The sequence below is a fragment of the Chelonoidis abingdonii genome, chromosome 26, assembly GCF_003597395.2.
Source record: "Chelonoidis abingdonii isolate Lonesome George chromosome 26, CheloAbing_2.0, whole genome shotgun sequence".
NCBI classification, from domain to species: Eukaryota; Metazoa; Chordata; order Testudines; family Testudinidae; genus Chelonoidis; species Chelonoidis abingdonii.
This window is the reverse complement of record NC_133794.1, coordinates 11,992,793-12,000,964: the sequence shown is the minus strand read 5'-3', so window position 1 is coordinate 12,000,964 and position 8,172 is coordinate 11,992,793.

Genomic DNA, 8,172 nt, shown 5'->3' with positions numbered 1-8,172 from the left:
AGAGTAAAGTGCAAAATTCAACATAAGAACCGGCTGTTGCTATTAATATAACCAGGTTGCCCAACAGGGTACTTATTACAGGGTTGATTAAACTCAGAGCCATGACCCAAAAGTGAAAGATCACCCATCGCTATCCTGAGATATCCACTGTCACCCCCTCAGCACAGAAATTAATATAGCTAAATTCTATCTCCCGGGCCACATCATCTTCCTTCAGTTAAGCCACTGGGGTAATATTAAAATGTGGGTGCTGATGTTTATGAGGATGGCTACGCACACCCTAGAATTCAGCCAATGGGAGGGACAGACTGCAACCCACACAGTCTTGCTGCGTGACTGTGGGCAGGTCGCGTCCCCTCTCTGTGACTCAGTTTCCCCATCTCTGTAATGATACTCTCCCTCTCAGCAAAGCACTTTGAGCTCAATGGATGGAGAATGTGAACGTGCTCAACCACCCAACCACGATCAAGGTGTCATTGTGCTGGGCACCGTACAGACACGTTGAGAGACAGTCCCTGCCTCTCAGAGCTGACAATTGAAATAGATAAAACAGGCTAGGGATGGGAGAAAAAGCGACTTGCCCAGGTAACCCCACAGGTCAGACACAGAGCTGGGAACAGCACTGAGATCTTCTGAGTCCCAGTAGGGTGTACCCACCCCGCCTTGCTGTACAAACGCTAAGTGGTATTATGATAAGACTCACCAAATTTTGATTACACCTGTGACGTCAGAGCTTGTCTACATGGGAGACAAAGTGAATTAACCTGAACCCAATGGAAGCCATTTCAATTCTGAACGACGGCATCCGCAGCCACACCAGGGTTTAACAGCTCTGCCAGAAAGTCACCTCTTTAGTTAATTCAGACGACATGGATCTTTGTCTCTGTGGCTTCAGAATCAAAGTAGCTCCATAGGGCCACTCAGAAAAATTACTGCAGTCCTTCAGGTCTGTCTGTTGAATGCAGCCTCGCTCCCTTCTGGGCAATAGAGCTCGGCATGTCCTTTATTCACATACCATTGTGCAAACAGCTCCCACAATTTAGCAATTAGGCAGCAGAGCCAGTTCCAGGGCCAAATCTAGCAGCTGGGAGAGTGACTGCGGGCGAGGTAGGGGCCTGGAATTCATCAGTCAGCCTAGGGGGGTGGGGGGGCGCTGGAGGAAGCATGCATCCCCTACCATTTTATCAGCTAGCCCCCCAGAATGGCTGCTTAAAGTCCTCCTGCCTCAGGGGAGTTGTCTGCACTTCCAAAGCCGCCTAGGGCACCCTCCAGGCAGCACAGTGGCAACAGACACAGCCCTGTCTGGGGTTTGTAGCCCATGCTAATGCAATACCCAGTGCAGTGGGCCTCAGGTTGAGAACCACAGTGCATCCCTCCAATCCCCACACAGACCCCTATGCGCAGCGCCTCCCACTACAGAGTGGGGTCAAGAGTAGAGCCCTGGGTGGGGCCAAGTAGCAGCCCCCACCGCACAGGGCCAGCCAATCTGGACCCCAGAGCCCTGCCACACAGGGCAAGCCAGCCTGGATCCCGCGGCCAGGCAGCCAGGAACCTGCGGCCCGGTGACCTTTAGCATGTAGCTGGTATCTACAATGCGGGGGCACAAACCACATGTAGATCGGGCTAACTCCTTCAGCTCCACCATCTCCCCCCAACCCCCCAAAAAGTCATCCTCTCTTCTAGGCCTTAACTCTGTGCCTTCCTATTAACACACATAATAAAGGGAGGCTGATCCACCAATCCCATGATCTCATAACACACATATGGATGAAAGGGTTGCCACATCCTCTTCATCTCTGCTTCTCCCTTGCGCCTTTCAGAAATGAAGGCGGACGGGCTGGTTTTCTGACCGTTCCTTCAGAGCTTTGTTCGGGCGCTTCTCAGTTCCTGGTTACCGTACCGCCCCTGTGGGCGGTTTTCAATTCTGGTGAATGACAGGCGGATAATGAACCCAAGGCAGCTGTCGGGAGGTAAGCGCCTGAAGTAGTTACAGCACCTTCCTCATCTGAAATCTCTTTACGTAAGTGGAATCCACACCTGGAATGATATTTAATACCGTGCATTTCTATAGTGCTTTTCAACGGAGGAGACCACATGGAATAGGGTGGCCTTGAGAGTAAAGGCACTGCTCTAACCACTGGACCCCCTTCCTCCTCCTGGAGCCAGGAATCCTGACTCCCAGACCCCTGCTCTAGCCAGTAGAACCCACTCCCCTCCCAGAGCCAGGCATGAAACGCAAGATTCCTGAGTCACCAGCTCAGCCTCTCTCACCACTTATCCCTCGCAGAACCGGGAACAGAACCCAGGAGTCCTGACCGCAGTCCTATGATTTACCATGCTGTGGAAATACCAAATGCGATCCCAGCTCCACCTTCTAGAGACAGCTACTGTCGAAGAAACACCAGGTGGCAAAGTGGGGGTGGAGAAAGCCCTCCATCCTACATTTGCAGCAGCATGCTCCAAATATCAAAGCCAAAACCTCCATCCTGGGTGTGAGCCATTCTCAGCGATGATTCATATAATCCCACGATAGGAGCCAGTAGCTTGCATCAGCAGAATATAAACCAGAGCCTAAAACGGAAACATGTAGGCAAAGCCAAGTACTTGGGAGCCTCCGTGGAGACGAGTAAGGAAATCAACCCCCTTGGGGGCGACGGGTCTCATCACCCCCAAGTCATGGGTGAAGCAGGACTCACTATCTCCTGTTTAATCTGGCTGGGCCAGGAGCTGCCAGGTCTCTCAAGGCCAGAATTTGGGAAAGCAGAGAGTCTGGTCTGTCCCGACATGCTGGAGAGATGATAGAGATACAGGATGGGGGGAGAAGCCTTTGCCAGCTCATCCTGAAGAAAAGGGGAGTCAGTTGCCCTCCACAAAATAAAACAAAAACAAAAACAAAAACAAACGCCCACACAACAGATCTCCAGGACAGCTTTAAATCCACCCATAAAACACCACCTTCTTGCCTACACATCTGCTAGAGGTGGGCCCCCAAAGCTGCAACAGTACGATCAACCTCCTGGCCTTCCCCAAAAGGCTGGGGCAAAGTATCCTGAGTGGAGCTAGAGAAAGTCAGGTTTGAGGAGGGACCTAGGCTGCTGGGCACTTAGGGCCAGGCTGCAGAATGTCCTTCCTGTACCGTTAACTCAAAGTGGTCCACACTCTTCCCCAGCACGAGGGAGAGCAGCTGTGCCGCAAAGATATCCTGCCACAACAGTGTGTGGCAAAGTACCTGCCTCTCCTTTTGTTAGCTCAGTCCTTCTTAGCCTCGGAGACACAGGCTTGGGCAAAGTAAAAGAAAAAAAAAACTTCCCAATCTTGCAGGGTCTGGCTGATCCCTTCTCAGCCAGCCCCTTGCTCTAGTTTCCTCTCCTTCTGGGGAGAATGCAATCTCCCTTAGCAGGAAGAGTCTCAGAGTTCAGCTGCCCCTACTGCTGCAACTACTCTGCTTCTCTCTCCTTCCCTGTTGCTTCCTGGCAGGAGGATTTACGGTCTCCAAGCAATTTGGGTCCAGCTGAACCTAATTATTTCCCTGAAACCCGTCCCAGCTGGATCTCTTATTCCCCAGGGCTGACCTTCCGGAATCAATACTACCCCACTCTCTGTAGCTAATTGTCCTGAGTTGCCACATTTTCCTCCCCCCCGCCGCTCAACACTACGGGGTTGGGCTACTTGGGTCGGAAAGCAGTGCACCCTCGACAGGCAATGCCACATGCCATGTTGGGTTCCGAACCGGTTCCGAACCGTGAAGTGGAAGGGTTGAAGCGATAGGAACCATCTCGTTACTCGTGCATTCTTGTCCTTGTTTTGGTGCATTCCACTGCAACGGGCATGGTCCGTGACAAGGGTAAATCTCCGTCGAGATAGATAATAGCGGAGGCTTCTACGGCCCATTTTACTGCCAGCATTTCCTTTTCCACGATGGCCTACTGTCCGTTCCCTTAGGCAGGAGCTTTCTACTGAGGAAGAGGACGGGGTGTTCATCATCTCCGACCATTGGGAAAGAAAATGTCCCAGCCCTACTTCCGAGGCTCCGTTCTGTAGGATAAACTCCTGCCCCAGTCTGGGCTACTAGTACGGAGTCCGTGCAGGGCCGTCGCAGATCTGCAAAGAGCGCTTCGCCGCAGCAGAACCATTTACTATGTCTGGGCTTGAGCCTGGTCAGGTCCGTTATAGGGCATGCCCTTGGTGCGAAGTGGGGAATGAACCGTCTATAGTACCCCACGAGCCAGGAATGCATTGGACCTGTTTTTTTCTGGAGTGGCAGGGGCACTCTGTCTAGGTCGTCTAGCTGTTTGAGTGGGGCCTCATCCACGCCCCTCCCCCTATAAGTACCGCAAGTATGGCGTCAGCTAAACCGTTCGAACACTTGAACGATTTTGCGGTCAGTCCTGCTCTAGATACTCAGGACTGACCTCTACCTCCGAGTGCGTCTCCCAGTCGGGTATATATATGACGTCATCAACGAAGGCAGCAGCGTACTCCTATGGACCGTAACAGTTTGTCCATTAGCTGCTTGGATAGGTACGGCGGGCCTCCATAGCAAATCCAAAGGGAAGAACAGTGGTATGATATAGTGCCTTCCGGGGTGCAAAGGCCGTCTCTTCTCTTGTTCGGCCTAGCCAGGGGGCTCGGCCAAAGCCTCTATAATCAAGGGTAACATAAAACAGGAGCCTTTCCCGATCGTTCAAATCAAGCTCATTCGATCTGGGTAATAGTGGTAGGCGTCATTGGGACACCTCGTTAGCTTGCGGAAGTCATTTGCAGAACCTCATACTGCCATCTGGCTTAGACAGAAACCACGGGAGCTGGACTGCAGGACATGTAGACTCTTCAATGACTCCTAGCCGCTCTTCCTATGATCCTCTTTCAGATGGCTTGCTGTGCAACTTTACTCCAAGCTCTGTGAAGATGTGATGTGAACTCCGTAGCCTGCCTGGCTTCTCTCGAACACAATCTGGTTGACGTTGAACCCGGGGTCAGCTCCGGGAATTCCTACCAGGTTGGCTGAGCGCCTTAGGGGTGCGCGCCCAGCGACGCTACCCAGGGTTTCTCTATCCCGCAGGGTTTCAGCAATTTCAGTGGAATCTGCTCCACTTCCAGCGACCTGCTGCGGATCTCATAGTCCAACTTCCCTACCACTCCGATTACCTCTACGGTCCCTGCATCATGCCAGAAGCTGCTCTCCCGCGCGTGGTATGAGCCCATCACCCAGTCCCACCGCTGTGAACTCCGGACCTTTGCTTGATCGATGTGTTAGTACGTCGTTGCATCCCTTTGGGCCTTCCAAGTTGTCGCGCACGAACGGGGTGCACTCTGGCGACTTCGTGTCTCTCATTTGTAGCACGTCCACAATGTTTCTCCGGCTTATGGCTGCTTTCCACCCATCTCTATAGCCAGGTCAGTTATCCCTGGGTCCGACCATCAATACACTGCAAGGGGGAGAATCATGGATAGCTGAAAGAACTCCCGACAGGCAAACAGTACATTAAGTAGCAGGGCATTCCAGTCTTTCCATCGGCAGCTGTAGCGTATCCGTAAACATGTATCTCAACGTCCATTCACAACACGTTCCACAGAGCCACACCGACCTCTGGGGGTGGTTAGAAACGACGTCTGAGGGTCAAATATGTGGAGCATGTTAACATAGTCTCATACAGATAGAAACAACGGGTCCTGGTCCATCGGATTCCTTAGGTATCCCCCCTCCTCTGGAGAATATCTGGACTAATTCGTGTTGGCTATGGACTTTGGACCGGTATTTCCTAGGTGGGAGGCCTCAGGGATGGTGGCATAATCTAGACTACAGGAAACTGTACTGATGGCCTGGGTTGACTTTCCAATGGCCCCACATGTCCAAGCTATCGCTCGAACGGAACTCACGCTAAATAATGGGAGAGGTACCAGAGCAGACCGTTAAGTATGGTCGGTGGAGCCATGTATTGCTACACGCAGACAAGGGGAACATATCGGACGACCGGTGCATGCATAAATACCAGGCCAAAACCCGTCTGTAGAATCGATCGAGGGCCTTATCCATCCTGACTGTGGCCAGATACATTACCAATCATCGGCTCGTTTGATGCTTCCGGGGCCAGAGTGTTCATATTGCTCTGGACACGGACTAGTACCTATACAGCAGATTTTTTAATTATGAATATGGTCCCGGGCCTTAGCTTCTCCCCACCACTGAAACTCCTAATTCACTCGACTACCTCCTTAAAAAATTGTGGGTATTGAGCAATTGGCTGATCCTGACAAAAGTTGCCTACATGCAGTCCCTATTTTCCCATTTATTCGGGAGAGGTCCACCCGTCTCCACCTCAGGACAGCCTGCGGCCTGGTCACAATTGGGTGGAGTTGGCTGCCTAGTCCTGCTGTAGATCTCTTGCCTGAGTTGGGGGTGTCAGTTACCCGGTCAGTGATCTCGTCCCCCTCCTTTTATCGGCCCTCATTCCTCTGGTCCTCCTGACTTTCCCCGGTGGGGAGAACACATCTGGCTAAACCGTGGAATGAAAGAGGGAGAATGTCCCTATCTGGGCCACACTTTGGATCCCAGGGTCCCTTACCCTTCTCGCTCGTTCCCGGGATAGGATCAAACCACGGAAGTCTCGTCCGATATAGGACAAGGGTATGGGGAGTTTCGGAAACGACTCCCATGTCACCTCAGGGGGTTTCCGAGAACTTGATGGCTCCAGGGGGCGGTGGGTAGTAGCTGATATCCCATGGTAAAGCGCTAGGATAATTCCCGAGCGTTTTGGCCTGGGATATTGGCCGGCCTTAAAGTTTCCCTGTAGCCAGTGTAACTGCACTGCCGGTCTATTAAATGCTGTAGTCTCTACACCGTTCAGCTTAACGGCCCTAATGTATCTATGAGGGACCATCGCAACCCCAGCTAGACTTATTAGCTCGCATGGTCCCCCGATATCTCCCAGTTCACACTGCATAGGCTCTCCAAGATTAGGGCATTGGGCAGCAATATGTCCTAATTCACCACAGACATAACATCGGTACCCCACTCTGGGCAGCCCCCTATTTTTCGGACTGCTGGGATGTATTCCCTGAGCCTTTCTTCCCCAGTCCTCCAGTCTCTGCGGGACTGCCGGCGGCTCTTCCGCCTCCTGCCTCCCCTCCATTTTCCGGCCTGGAGCTAGGGCAAACCGGGGCCTCAGTGTAGAGGCTGGCCTCCGATACTGACGCCTTCCTCCCCCGGTGGTCTGAGAAAGTTCTTGGGCTGCTAAGTGCCTCTCCACAAAAGCAACTAGATCGTCATAAGAGGAGGGGTCATTTTGGCGGACCCACCCCCGTATGTCCGGTGGCAACCCTCTCATGTACCTGTCCAATACCAGGATCTCTACTACCTTCTCCAGCCCATGGGCCTCGGGAAGGAGCCACTTCCGAGCAAGGTGTATCAAATCAAATAGCTAGGACCTCGGTGGTTTGTCCTCCCAGCACCTCCACTCGTGGAAGCGCTGGGCCTTATGGCCGGCATCACGCCTGCCCTCACCAGGATTTCCACCTTCAGCCAAGAGTAATCCATAGCTGCTTCTGCAGTCATGTCGAAGTAGGCTTTCTGGGCCTCCCCACATAGGAATGGAGCCAGCAGACCGGCCCACTGGTCTTGGGGCCAGGCCTCCCGCAGTGCCATCCTCTCGAACACAAGGAGATATGCCTCTATATCGTCATCAGTTGTGATCTTCTGCAAGTAGTTGCTCGCCCGCAGCGGCCGACTCCCCTGGGCCCCGTGCGTCATCGTGGTCAGGGCCTTCAACTGGTTTACTACCTCGGTCAGGGTGGCTCGATCTTGGGCTGCCTGGCTCATCAGCAGCTGGTTGGTCTCCTGTTGCACCCGTACGGACTCCTGCTGGGCAGCCACCTGCACTCTGGTAGCCTCTTGTTGGGCCATGGTGGCCTGCATCAATGCCTTCAGTACATCCTCCATTTTTCAAAAAAAAAAAATTATTTATTTATTTATTTATTTATTGTGGTTTTTACCTTGCCTGGTGATGGCTTGCCACAGAGCCTCACTCACTAGACCATCCCACCCCTGACACTACGTGTGGCAAAGTACCTGCCTCTCCTTTTGTTAGCTCAGTCCTTCTTAGCCTCGGAGACACAGGCTTGGGCAAAGTAAAAGAAAAAAAAAACTTCCCAGTCTTGCAGGGTCTGGCTGAT